Genomic DNA, 14,183 nt, shown 5'->3' with positions numbered 1-14,183 from the left:
CTTGCTGCGGAGCACTGGCTCTAGGCGTGCAGGCTTCAGTACTTGTGGCACGTGGGCTTAGCTGCTCCACGGCATGTGGGATCTTCCTCGACCAGGGCTTGAACCCGTGGCCCCTGCCTTGGCAGGCAGATTCTTAACCACTGCGCCACCAGGGAAACCCTGTGTTCTGTTTTTAAATTTTATCTTTCATAAGTCCTCATGCACTGATGTTATATTTCTAGAAGTGATATTACCGTATCTAAGGGTATGTATAATTTAGATTTTGATACTTACTGTCAAACTGCCTAATAGATAATATTAATTTGTACTGCAACTTTTAGTGCAGGGTATAAATTATATTTTCCCATAATCTTGCTACCAGATGGTATTGTAAATCATTGCTTTTAGTTAACCTTTTGGCAAAAGTTGATAGGTTGCTTTTATTCTTATTTCTTTGATGCCTGTTTAGGCTTTTGTCCATTTTTTGGGGGTGTTTATTTTCTTTTCTTATTGACCTTCAAGAGCTTTTTATGGATTATAGATTTGAACTCTGCTTATTACATATATTGTAAATATACTCAATTTGGTTTTTCAGTTTTGCTTATACATTTTACAAATTCTTATGAAGAATTATTACATTTTTATGTAGTTCCATATATTAGTCTTTTTCTTTATGATTTTGTTTCTTGGCAGAAGCAAGTTTGAACTCAGTTCTCCAATTCTCCCTTATTTGTCATCTTTTTACAACTCTAGTCAATCTTCCAGTAGTTTCAAATGTAGAATTTTTGCACATTATACATATTGCTGGGGGGGGGGGTGGAGATCAGTAGACCAATAAATTCCTTAGCAATTATACAGATGTCTATTTGGGGGATTAATTTCAGTATCTTGTCCATCTCTTAATTGTCTTATAATAAAATGGAGTTGATATGTTTTGGAATTTGGCAAATTTCTGTCCTAGACAGTACCAGAGGATCAAGGTGAATAAAGACAAATCGTTCCTTGGTGTGTTACTCTTTCCCACAAAATGAAACTTTCAGTGATTGAAATATAAAAATACGAAACCTTTTAAAATTGAATACAGGATAATATGGTCAGCTAGGTTGTATGGACAAAGTATCAATAATGCCTTGAAAAGAATTAGAAATGCTAGAAAGCAGTCTTTTTATTTTTTCCTTAAAAGCTAACATGACAAAAAGAAATTACCAGGCCAAAATCTACATGAAAGTGGGAATTCAGAGAAGTAAGAATATTAAAACTGCTTTTTCTCTGAGGACATTTGCTGTATTCCAGGGAACTTTTGCTTTGGTTTTGAGGGCCTTATAAGGCACAGGGTATAGAAATTAAAGCCTAGATAGGCCCAAGGAGAGGAGTTTAATAGGAAATTCCTTCTCCATAAAACTGAGACTTCAAAGAGCTATGTCTATAGAGTGTGGCTAAATCAAGTTTAAAACCCTTACCATGCTCTTGATCACAGGAGGCTGCAAGAATAGTTGTCTTGGACCTGAAAAAACACCTGTTCCTAAGAAATTATAACCAGAGGTCTTCCCTTCTCTTGATTTGCAGCTCATATTCAGTGTCACCTGGATGGTACAAATCTCACCTCAAGTTGTGAATTTAAAGTGGTTCTAGGTGCCTGGGAGAAGCAAATGAAAGTCCTTTCAGGTAGAATAAGTTTTTATCTTAGGTCCTAGGAAATTCCCACAAATAATTTTCCAGAGAATTAGCCCACAGTAAAATGTAACCAACCACACAAGGAAACAAGGCACCATGAGTGAGAAGCAGCAGAAACAATCGACAGAAGTAGGTCCTCAGAAACTTCAGGTTTTGGAATGATCAGACAGCGATTATAAAACAACTGTTTATTATGTTTACATAAAGGTGGAAAATATCTGCAGGGAATGAGAAATTTAGCAGGTTTGAAAAAGACCTGAACAAAACTTATAGAAATAAAAATTAATAATTACAATGAAAAACTCAGTGAGTATAGTTAATGGTAGGTTAAATACGACTAAAGAGAATTAATGAATTGGACATAGGAGAGAACAAATTATTCAGAATGTAGCACAGAAAGACAAGGAAATGGGTAAAACAAAAGGGTTTAATATAGAACACAGAATGAGAAGGTTTAACTGTATTTCAACAGTTTTCTAATTGTAGAAGGGAGAAATTAAAAGTTGGCAGCAAACAAAAGACAGAGTGCCTTTAAACTAGCTGTGGCAGTTATGCTGACAGCTCAGGAGCAGAGATGGAAGTCAGAAAACAGTGGGATGATATCTCAGTGTGCTGGGATAAAATTGCCACCTTAGTACTCTATGCCAATTAAAAATACATTTCAAGAGTAAGGATGAACTAATGACATTGTCAGACAGAATTGTGAAATATTATTCTCTGATAGCAAAGAAAACATGTGGATAGATATATTTTCTGATTGATTCTGGTGTTTAGAATGAAGGATTCTAATAGAACTAAGCAATTCTGAGCTCCACATGGTTATTTTATTCTTAGAAAATTGTTATGTTTACTTAATAAACAGAGATACTGTTTGGCAATATTTTTACCAATATAATACTCCAACTTTTGGATCTCTCCTCTGTTCAGAATCTTCAGTGTTGTTGTAGGAAGCCTTTTGCGGTGATTAATGCATACGTAGGAAAACTTTTGTGGTGACTAATGCATACCTTTAAGTCTTGCTGAATCAATAATGGAACTTTTTTTTCTTTTTTTTTGTTTTTGCTGTACGTGGGCCTCTCACCGTTGTGCTCTCTCCTGTTGCGGAGCACAGGCTCCGGACGTGCAGGCTCAGGGGCCATGGCTTACGAGCCCAGCCGCTCCGCGCCATGTGGGATCTTCCTGGACCGGGGCACGAAGCTGTGTCCCCTGCATTGGCAGGCAGACTCTGAACCACTGTGCCACCAGGGAAGCCTGTAATGGAACTTTTAATATTCATATATTTTTGAAATGTTTTAAACATTTTATTTTATTTTTGACTGCATTGGGTCTTTGTTGCTGAAGTTAAGACAAAGAGAATCTGGAGAACATTGTGTCTTGGATTTGCAAAAATAATACCTGGAAATGACTTTATTTTCTTTTCCTAGTCCTAAATTCAAATTTCTGAAAAAAAAATAGTGGGAGATGTTTTTTTAACTCATGATAAGATTAATATAAATGAGAATCTAGAATTTGTGGGAAGAACAAATAGACCTTAAAGTTTGTCAGATGGACCTGGCTCCACCACTTAGTAATTCACTCTTGGTTATGTGACTAAACTCTTCTGACACTTAGTTTTCTTATCTGTAGAATGGGGGCAAGACTGCCTTGCGGGGAATAGAGGAGCAGTGTTTGTAAAAAGCCCTGAGTACAGTCCATGGATCTTAGTGGGTTCCCAACTCATTGTTACTGCTGAGTGACGGAACAGTGAATTGAATCTGGCAAGGAATTTGAAATTGTTTGCTGTACAAATGACATAAAAAAGTTGATCATACTTTTCATGTTGAAGAGTCATGGACACTGAAAGTAATGAGAAACTTTTTTTGCAGTTAAGAAATTGTCAGAGTGTGACAATTTCACCTGTTCAGTTGGTGGTTAATTTTGCATCACATCAGGTTAGACAGCTTTTCCCTTCTTCATGGCAGGTAAGAAGGAAAGATCAAGTCAGTGACTTGCTTTATAAAGGTAAAAAGATTTCTAGCCACAACACACACACACACACACACACACACACACACACACACATACACATTTCTGTCTCCCAAGGTCAGAGTTCATGGTGACAGTTAATTTATGGCAAACCTGAATATTTTAGGAATTCAGTCTAAAAACTGGTTATGAAGTATGTGGTTAAAACTTTACGCTTTAGTTTTCAGAAGTTAAATAAATTCATTGGCCTCCGATAATTTAGAATAAGAGTTATCAGAGCACTCTATTGCTATTTGAATTGAGAAATCTAACTTCTATAAAATATTTAGATCTAGATTTTCCTTTCTCTGCTTTTTGTTTATAGTCAAGACATGAAATAGGATCTTTTAAATGTGGAATGACTTGTACACCTTGCAAGTTATTTTCTGGTTTTTTCTTTATTCAGTTTTCCCTCATTGAGTAGTGATAACTATGTAGAATGTATTAGCTGACTGCATTTTTAATCCATACTTTTACAGCAAAATTACAAAAATTTATAATGAAGACAATTCAGAAGTTTTTATTTTTGGAATTTGACATCATTTTAGAATGTTGGTTATAGTGCTACGTTATATTTGTAGCTTTTGAGTTTATTCAGGTTACAGAGACAAAGAGTAAAAACAAATTAGGCATTTCTTGTCTTTCACGAAGTTCTGGGATTTCCAGTCAAATACTTTGAAAATAAATTGGGTAAAGATAGTGACACTTTATCCAAATATACACATATGCTTCCTATTAAACATTCTAAATATGTTAATTTACTTGATTTACTTTGGACACTCAAGTGATGCAGAAATTGAGCAGCAGCAAATTTTTGTGCAGTTAGATCATGTTGAATTGGTATTTGTGCAGTGCTGCTTTTGATCTTGGAGGTAATTCCTTATGATCACAAACTTTAAAGAACTTTAAGATTATACTTTCTAAACTGATATATTTTGCATTAGTAAAAATATAGAGGATTACAGAAGACACTGTATGAAACTGCTGAAGACATTTTTTTTCTTGTTTACATCTGACTTTTTATTTCATATTTTGAGCTTTGGTTGTTTATATTCCACAGGCTGGTAATTTCTTCTTAACTAGTGGTTGTATGCTGTGGGAAATTATAGGTTAAATTTGAATGAGCTTCTGTTGTCTTTTATCTCTTCCAATCTCTTATATTTTGAAAATGAGTGTTATTTCATGATATCAAACTGTATGTGAATCAAAGTCATTCCTCATAGGAATAACAATTACTAGTATAGTCTGTAAGTTAGAGTTTATTCATTTATCTCTTTAGTACTCTAGTTTGACTTTTTCACAGCACCAAAGAGATTTTTAGGTACAGTCATATCTTCACTTTCTACAACACTATTAAGATAGGTTAAACACAAGCAGTCCAGTTTTAAGTTCATCTAGTAGTCCTTTTTTAAAAAGAATACCAGATAAATAGGCTTTTCTATTTACTAATGATTGCTTATAAAAAATAAATAATGCTGTTAGGTTTTACTAGGTTACTTTTGTTGTGTTTTGCTGAGAAAACATTCCACTTATGACATACTGAGTAACATTCTAGATTTTTTGTGGAAAACAATGTAGTCTCTCCTTGATAGCTTAGCAATATGGGAGGCTACTATAGAATTCTGTAGAAAGCTTTCAGTTGAAACATTGTAGTATTTTTGGTCTTGAATATTAATTATCTTTTATGAAATAGTTATGCAAGAAAGTATTCAGAAATCATTGCTGTCTTGAGAAGATCAATAAAATTTGGTGAAAATAATTATTTTTCATAGTTAATTAGATTTATAAAACTTCCATATTCAATGGTACCGAGGGTTTATTGTTAGTTGTGATGACATTGTGGTTGTGTAAAAAAAAAAGTCTGTGGTTTTTGTATTTTTTAAGTAAGTTGAGGTAAAATGATAGGAAGCTAGGGACAGGTGAATAAATGTAACTAAATTAGCTAATTTGTTGAGTCTGGGTTATGTATGTATAGGGATTCATTGTTTTCACATCTTTTATATATGTTTATAAAGTGTTATTATAAAAAAATCAGTTATAGTTTACCAGGGGCCAGGGAGGGGTAACAGGGAATTATTGTTTTAATTGGTATAGAGTATCTGTTTGGGATGGTGAAAAAGTTCTATAAATGAATTGTGATGGTGGCACAACATTGTGATTTTACTCAGCGCTACTGAATTTTACAGTTAAAAATGGTTAGAAATGGTAAAATTTAATTTTTGTTAAAATTATTATATTTCACTATAATAATTAAAGTATAGTCATACAAATAATCCCAGGAACCATCATACTTTAGAGAAAACCTTTGGGGGCATGTGATACCTTTTCTTTTCCCCTTCCTTTTCTTTTTCTCATGAACTTTTTCCTCCTTCAGTATGGAGAGGAAGAGGAAGGAAAAGCACTCATGTCACGTTGGCACTTCCTTAATGGGGTTAGGTTCTAGAGTGTTCTAATTGCATGTTAGTGGTTTATGAGGTCCATTTAGTGGGTTGCTTCCAGCATTTAAAAAACTTAGGAATTATGCAGTGCATTGTGCACAGTACAGTGAGTATAAATGTGGTTATCAGTACCTGTACATTTTTGTTGTAGTTTTATATTATGTATACGTGTACTGAGTTGTGATGTGAAATGTATTCCTTCAATGCAGCAGGCATTTTAAAAAGAGGAATAGTATGGAGGTTGTTGGGGACCACATAGCGACTAGAGAGGAGATGTCAAAATCTGCACAAAGGGCCTGGGATAATAACTCAGATTTCACTGAGTTTTCAGACATTCATCAGACCACTAGGAGGAATAATTAACCAAGATCTGACAAGGCTATTCTATCAGCATATAATGCTAAGTCGTTTACAAAGCCAAGAGTGTAGGTTGGATGGTGGCTCAGAGATGCTGATCACATTTTAACGTTTTTGTATCAGTGAGAAATGTTTATTAATTGGTAATTACTACAAACTTTTTGATGTAGGTCCTTGTAATCTGTTTATTTGCAGAGCTTGCACATTACAGATGCTCACAAGCTCTCTTTATATTTATTCAAGAAGTATTATTTGTATTAAAAATGCGTGAAAGTTTGATAATGTTCCAGAGAAAGCAAGGAGAATCAGACACTAGAGCCAGAGCAGACTGAACTCAAATTTTGCTTCTGTTTGCTGCAACAATTACGGAACCGTTTTGCGTTTCCATTTCCTCACTGTGATACTGCCTGATGGGGTTTTAGGTAAAATGAGGTGATTTACATAAAATGCCTGGCAGTGCATAGTTGCTCAGGAAATGCTTATTGTTTTTAACGTTAGACCTCTCTTTCTTTACAAATCTCATTCTTCTAAAGTCTGCAACTTAAGTTGATCTTTGCTTTAGTTTGGGGATTGTTGTGTAATACTGTTTTTCTGAGGAGATAACAAACTAATTCAGTGATTAAGAAATATTGTTTATTAACAAAATAAAAAACAAATAATAAATGTTCTCCCTGCTCTAAAGTGTTTCATTTCCTGAAATATTTTCTGGATGGTGAGTTAGACTGGCTCTGTTTAAGGAATTTCATTTAACGATTACATGAAAGGGGAATCATGAAGTCCTGTAATAATCCGTTGTTAACACTGAACTGTTTACAAGTTGTGCCCTTATTCTTTATGTTTAAGCAGCTCTTTTCAACTTTAACATTTTATGATCTTTTAAAAAATTATGTACTAAGATTAATAGTTAAAGGTATATTCTTTAACTGGATTTGTCTTGATAAAGGACTGAATTTTTTGGATTTGAATATGTCACTGACAGGAGGTCTTTAACATTTCTTTCCCTCTGAACAGATGTCTTGTCCTGCAGTGACTCCAACTCCCATAATCCTTCCAGTTTTCCTCTTTGCTAAATAAGTTTTTAAAAAATGAAATTTTTATTATGAGTGATTGACTTAATTCAGGCAAACATTGCAGCTAAGGAAAGACTTCATTCCAGTGAGGAACACTTTGGTATGAAGAAAATGCTAGATTCTTTATTTTTACTTTTAGGAATTAAGTGCATGGTTCCCTTTCTTTTCCTCCCACGCCCCTGTAACTGTATTCAGAATAATATTTTTATGTAATAAGCTTTCTTCAAGATTAAAAGTTTTTATGCTTGGTATGCTGAGGTATTACATTGTTTGATACAAATGTTTAAATGACATTTAAAAACAGAATCAGTCAGAAGCCATCCAGGAAATAGTAACCACAGCAGGTCTTTCAAGAGCAAAGTTAATCCAGGAACTGGATGCAGGGTTAATTGGTGTGAAGCCAAAAGGGTCTGTGAAACAAACCAGATATTAACAACTCCCGGAAGCCTCTGTGATCCCATTAAGGCTGGAGGAAGATGAGAAAAGCTGGTGTTATGGGAGTACAGAAGCCAGGGCTGTGTGGGAGGGCTAGCACCATGGCTGGGACTGCATGGTGGGACCTGGGGCTGCAAAGGGCAGAGCTGTCTGGCGGGGACTGGGGTTATGGGAGACAAAGCTTCTGCCGAGGATGTGTTGGGAGAAATTCTCTGGCTTCTCCCTCTTCTGCCTTCTATTACCCATCAGTGCCTCTCCACTGGCCAAATCTTCCCAGAAGCCAGAGGGCAAGGTTGCTCTGGAAATGCAGTTGCCTATGACACAGAGTAGCACAGGGTAAGTCTGGGGAATGTATCTGAAAGCATTTAGTTGACTAGCTCAAATACTGTGTGTGTTGCTAGTGTACAGTATTCATCAATACATCGGTGCACCTGAGCATTAGCTATTAAGACTTTGCTAAAAACAAACAAAAAACCCCCAAACAAAACAAAACAAAAACTAACCAAAACCCTCTCATTTTTGTTTTTTAGAAATGGAAAGAAATAATTCCTTTAAAACCAATATTAAGATCAACATTTTGGTTCAGTTGAAGCGTTTACTGAGTGGCACTATGTTAAATGTTAAGTAAATGAGCTATTAAGTTGAAACCACTTAGTTCTTGGTTTTGTGGCACAGTCTACTGGAAGAGACTTTTGTAAAAGAATAATTTTCATTTTAAAATTTCAGTAGAATATGTGGTGAGTTAGATATGGGGACATGTTTTCATAGGAACTCAGGGGAGGAGCTGTTAACCCAGTCCTGTGGTTTATGGACCGCTTTCAGGAATTGGGAAACTTTGAGCTGAGCTTTTAAAGGATTGTTCAGAATTCATAGAGAGAGAGGGAAGGGATGCTGCTGGGAGAAGGTTGAGCAAAGGCTCAAGAGCCTGAAAGTTTAAAGCACGTGTGAGAAATTTCAGTCACTGTTGCTGAGCATCGGGTTGGGCTCATAAAGTGGGCCTGGGGAGCCAGGGGGAGAACAGGTTATTTTTATTCTCAAGCTGATAGGGAGCTATTGAAGGTGGAGTGGAGCGGCCTGATGAACTTTATTTTTCCCTAAGTGTGGAAGATGAGTTCAGGAGGGTGCTGTGTAGAGGGAGGTGGCCTGTTAAGAGGATGCTACACTGGTCCAGGCAATAGAGGAGGGATAGACATAAACTCTCCAAGTTGTCTTTATGTCTTAGAGCCATTCATTTCATCTAAGTGCCTCCTACTGCCCCGCTTCTCAGTCTGTGTCCCACTTGGATATACCCTTCTTTTGTGTTATTTGAAAATTCAAAATAAGTAATGGAATTTTAGAACAAAGAAATGGACAAAATGCTGTTTTACTTTCAAATTGCACATGCTTCCCTGGATATTCTTGTGACTTGTTTGTAGCCCTGTAAGTTACAGACCCTGCTGTCTGGAAGCAGACATGGGAACCACCCACTGATGGTGACCTAGGATGCTTTGGAGGGCCATCAGGGAACTTTGATCTCCTGGAGTCAGGCAGTAATTTCCTGTAGAAATTCCCTTGAGAACGATTTCCTGTATTCCCTGATGTAGCTTCTGATATTGAAGAGTGACAGATTTGCAGCGTGGCATTTAACTTTAGTAAATATATCTTTTAAAATACCAAAATCCTGTGTTTGAATAAGATCCACTTTACACATTGATTTTAATGTATTTTCTCTAATTTATTCTGATAATAAATGTGAGATAGGGGTTATTAGTGCTATTTCCTTTCTTTCTTTACACACTCCAGTCTGTTGTTTTGCTCAAACTTCAGTGGGATTTCTACTGTATCATAGATGAGCAACATGGAAATTTTGTCTTCAGGAAGCCTATAATCTAATAGGGGTCGACAGACACTGTCACAATACAAAGCCTAAGAAATAAGTAAAATAAATAGAAGTACAAACACTGTATTGAGGGAATTTAGAGGAAGAAGATATTTACTGTATTTTACTGTGTCTAGGCTTATATTTTTTCCACATTTTAACATTCCTAAAATTGGCAGATATCTTTTTTTTAATTGATCATTTTCCTTTTTCCTTTTCAATTTGAATGCATTTTATTTCTTTTTCTTGCCTAATTGCTCTGTCTAGAAAATCCAATGCTGTGTTGAATATAGGTAGTCAAAGTGGGCATACTTGCCTTGTTCCTGATCTTAGAGGAAAGGCTTTCAGCTTTACACCCTTGGGTATGATGATAGCTGTGGGCTTGTCATATATGGCTTTTATCATGTTGAGTTATGTTCCCTCTATACCCACTTTGTTGAGAGGTTTTTTTTTTTTTGGTGGTGGTGGTTTTGTGTTTCAGTAATCTTTTTTTCCTTTAATTTTGGAATTTTATTTATTTTTTTATACAGCAGGTTCTTCTTAGTCATCAATTTTATACACATCAGTGTATACATGTCAATTCCAATCACCCAGTTAATCACACACACACCCCCCACCTCCCTGTGGCTTTCCCCCCTTGGTGTCCATACGTTTGTTCTCTACATCTGTGTCTCAACTTCTGCCCTGCAAACCAGTTCATCTGTATCATTTTTCTAGGTTCCACATATATGCATTAATATACGATATTTGTTTTTCTCTTTCTGACTTATTTCACTCTGTATGACAGTCTTTAAATCCATCCATGTTTCAACAAATGACCCAATTTCATTCATTTTTATGGCTGAGTAATATTCCATTGTATATATGTACCACATCTTCTTTATCCATTCGTCTGTTGGTGGGCATTTAGGTTGCTTCCATGACCTGGCTATTGTAAATAGTGCTGCAGTGAACATTGGGGTGCATGTGTCTTTTTAAATTATGGTTGTCTCTAGGTATAGGCCCAGTAGTGGAATTGCTGGATCTTGTGGTAATTCTATTTTTAGTTTCTTAAGGAACCTCCATACTGTTCTCCATAGTGGCTGTATCAATTTACATTCCCACCAACAGTGTAGGAGGGTTCCCTTTTCTCCACACCCTCTCCAGCATTTGTTGTTTGTCGATTTTTTGATGATGCCCATTCTAACGTAGTTTTGATTTGCATTTCTCTAATAATTAGTAATGTTGATCAGCTTTTCATGTGCTTCTTGGCCATCTGTATGTCTTCTTTGGAGAAATGTCTATTTAGGTCTTCTGCCCATTTTTGGATTTGGTTGTTTGTCTTTTTAATACTGAGCTGCATGAGCTGTTATATTTTGGGGATTAATCCTTTGTCCATTGATTCGTTTGCAAATATTTTCTCCCATTCTGAGGGTTGTCTTTTCATCTTGTTTATGGTTTCCTTTGCTGTGCAAAAGCTTTGAAGTTTCATTAGGTCCCATTTGTTTACTTTTGTTTTTATTTCCATTACTCTAGGAGGTGGATCAAAAATGATCTTGCTGTTATTTATGTCAAAGTGTTCTTCCTGTGTTTTCCTCTAAGAGTTTTATAGTGTCTGGTCTTACATTTAGGTCTCTAATCCATTTTGAGTTTATTTTTGTGTATGGTGTTAGGGAGTGTTCTAATTTTATTCTTTTACATGTAGCTGTCCAGTTTTCCCAGCACCACTTATTGAAGAGACTGACTTTTCTCCATGGTATATCCTTGCCTTCCTTTGTCATAGACTAGTTGACCACACGTGCGTGGGTATATCTATGGGCTCTCTATCCTGTTCCATTGATCTATATCTCTTTTTATGTGCCAGTACCATATTGTCTTGATTACTGTAGCTTTGTAGTATAGTCTGAAGTCAGGGAGTCTGATTCCTCCAGCTCTGTTTTTTTCCGTAAAGACTGCTTTGGCTATTCGGGGTCTTTTGTGTCTCCATACAAAGTTTAAGATTTTTTTGTTCTAGTTCCGTAAAAAATGCCATTGGTAATTTGACAGGTATCACATTGAATCTGTAGATTTCTTTGGGTAGTATAGTCATTTTCATAATATTGATTCTTCCAATCCAAGAACATGGTATATCTCTCCATCTTGTTGGTATCATCTTAAATTTCTTTCATCAGTGTCTTATAGTTTCCTGCAAACAGGTCTTTTGTCTTTCTAGGTAGGATTATTCCTAGGTATTTTATTCTTTTGTTGCAATGGTAAATGGGAGTGTTTCCTTAATTTCTCTTTCAGATTTTTCATCATTAGTGTATAGGAATGCCAGAGATTTCTGTGCATTAATTTTGTATCCTGTAACTTTACCAAATTCATTGATTAGCTCTAGTAGTTTTCTGGTGGCATCTTTAGGATTCTCTATATATAGTATCACGTCATCAGCAAACAGTGACAGTTTCACTTCTTCTTTTCCAATTTGTATTTCTTTTATTTTTCTTCTCTGATTGCTGTGGCTAGGACTTCCAAAACTATGTTGAATAATAGTGGTGAGAGTGGACATCCTTGTCTTATTCCTCATTTTGGAGGAAATGCTTTCAGTTTTTCACCAGTGAGAATGATGTTTGCTTTGGATTTGTCGTATATGGCCTTTATTATGTTGAGGTACGTTCCCTCTATGCCCACTTTCTGGAGAGTTTTTATCATAAATTGGTGTTGAATTTTGTCAAAAGCTTAGTCTGCATTTATTGAGATGATCATATGGTTTTTATTCTTCAATTTGTTAATATGGTGTATCACATTGATTGATTTGTGTATACTGAAGAATCCTTGCATCCCTGGGAAAATCCCACTTGATCATGGTGTATGATCCTTTTAATGTGTTGTTGGATTCTGTTTGCTAGTATTTTGTTGAGGATTTTTGCATCTATATTCATTAGTGATATTGGTCTGTAATTTTCTTTTTTTGTAGTATCTTTGTCTGGTTTTGGTATCAGGGTGATGGTGGCCTCATAGAATGAGTCTAGGAGGGTTCCTTCCTCCGCAATTTTTTGGAAGAGTTTGAGAAGGATGGGTGTTAGCTCTTCTCTAAATGTTTGATAGAATTCACCTGTGAAGCCATCTGGTCCTGGACTTTTGTTTGTTGGAAGATCTTTAATCACAGTTTCAACTTCATTACTTGTGATTGGTCTGTTCATATTTTCTATTTCTTCCTGGTTCAGTCTTGGAAGGTTATACTTTGCTAAAAAATTGTCCATTTCTTCCAGGTTGTCCATTTTATTGGCAGAGAGTTGCTTGTAGTAGTCTCTTAGGATGCTTTGTATTTTTGTGGTGTCTGTTGTAACTTCTCCTTTTTCATTTCTAATTTTATTGATTTGAGTCCTCTCCCTCTTTTTCTTGGTGAGTCTGGCTAATGGTTTATCAATTTTGTTTATCTTCTCAAAGAACTAGCTTTTAGTTTTATTGATCTTTGCTATTGTTTTCTTTGTTTCTATTTCATTTATTTCTGCTTTGATCTTTATGATTTCTTTCCTTCTGCCAACCTTGGGTTTTGTTTGTTCTTTTTTTCTCTAGTTTCTTTAGGTTTAAGGTTAGATTGTTTATTTGAGATTTTTCTTGTTTCTTGAGGTAGGCTTGTATAGCTATAAACTTCCATCTTAGAACTGCTTTTGCTTCATCCCATAGATTTTGGATGATCGGGTTTTTATTGTCATTTGTCTGTAGGTATTTTTAAATTTCCTCTTTGATTTCTTCAGTGATCTCTTGGTTATTTAGTAACATATTGTTTAGCCTCCATGTGTTTGTGTTTGTTATGTTTTTTTCCCCGTAATTCATTTCTAATCTCATAGTGTTGTGGTCAGAAAAAATGCTTGATATGTTTTCAGTTTTCATACATTTACTGAGGCTTGATTTGTGACCCAAGGTGTGATCTATCCTGGAGAATGTTCTTTGTACATGAGAAGAAAGTGTAATCTGCTGTTTTGGGATGGAATGTCCTATAAATATCAATTAAATTTATCTGGTCTATTGTGTCATTTAAAGCACCAGTTTCCTTATTTATTTTCATTTTGGATGATTTTTCCATTGATGTAACTGAGGTGTGAAAGTCCCCCACTATTATTGTGGTACTCTTTTATAGCTGTTAGCAGTTGCCTTATATATTGAGGTGCTCCTATGTTGGGTGCATATATATTTATAATTGTTATATTTTTTTCTTGGATTGATCCCTTGATCATTATGTAGTATCCTTTCTTGTCTCTTGTAACATTCTTTATTTTAAAATCTGTTTTATCTGATATGAGTATTGCTTTTCCAGCTTTCTTTTGATTTCCATTTTCATGGAATATCTTTTTTCCTTCCCCTCACTTTCAGTCTGTACGTGTCCCTAGGTCTGAAGTGGGTCTC

The 14,183-nt window shown here is 35.5% G+C and overlaps 1 protein-coding gene across 17 annotated transcripts in view; it reads left to right on the top strand.

The window, feature by feature from the left end:
- The window catches only part of TBC1D5 (TBC1 domain family member 5), a 567,716-nt gene that overhangs the window by 17,790 nt on the left and 535,743 nt on the right, over positions 1-14,183 (top strand). The window contains exon 2 of one of the 17 annotated variants that reach the window (XM_067033838.1): positions 6,032-6,088. The exons of the other annotated variants lie outside the window; for them this stretch is intronic. The gene's annotated coding sequence lies outside the window, so the exon portion shown is untranslated. The remainder of the gene's footprint in view (positions 1-6,031; positions 6,089-14,183) is intronic. 17 annotated transcript variants of the gene reach the window in all.

Source organism: Kogia breviceps, chromosome 5 (genome assembly GCF_026419965.1).
Source record: "Kogia breviceps isolate mKogBre1 chromosome 5, mKogBre1 haplotype 1, whole genome shotgun sequence".
In the NCBI taxonomy this organism is placed as follows: domain Eukaryota; kingdom Metazoa; phylum Chordata; class Mammalia; order Artiodactyla; family Physeteridae; genus Kogia; species Kogia breviceps.
The sequence above is the reverse complement of the archived record's forward strand: the minus strand, read 5'-3'. Positions and strand labels throughout refer to the sequence as shown.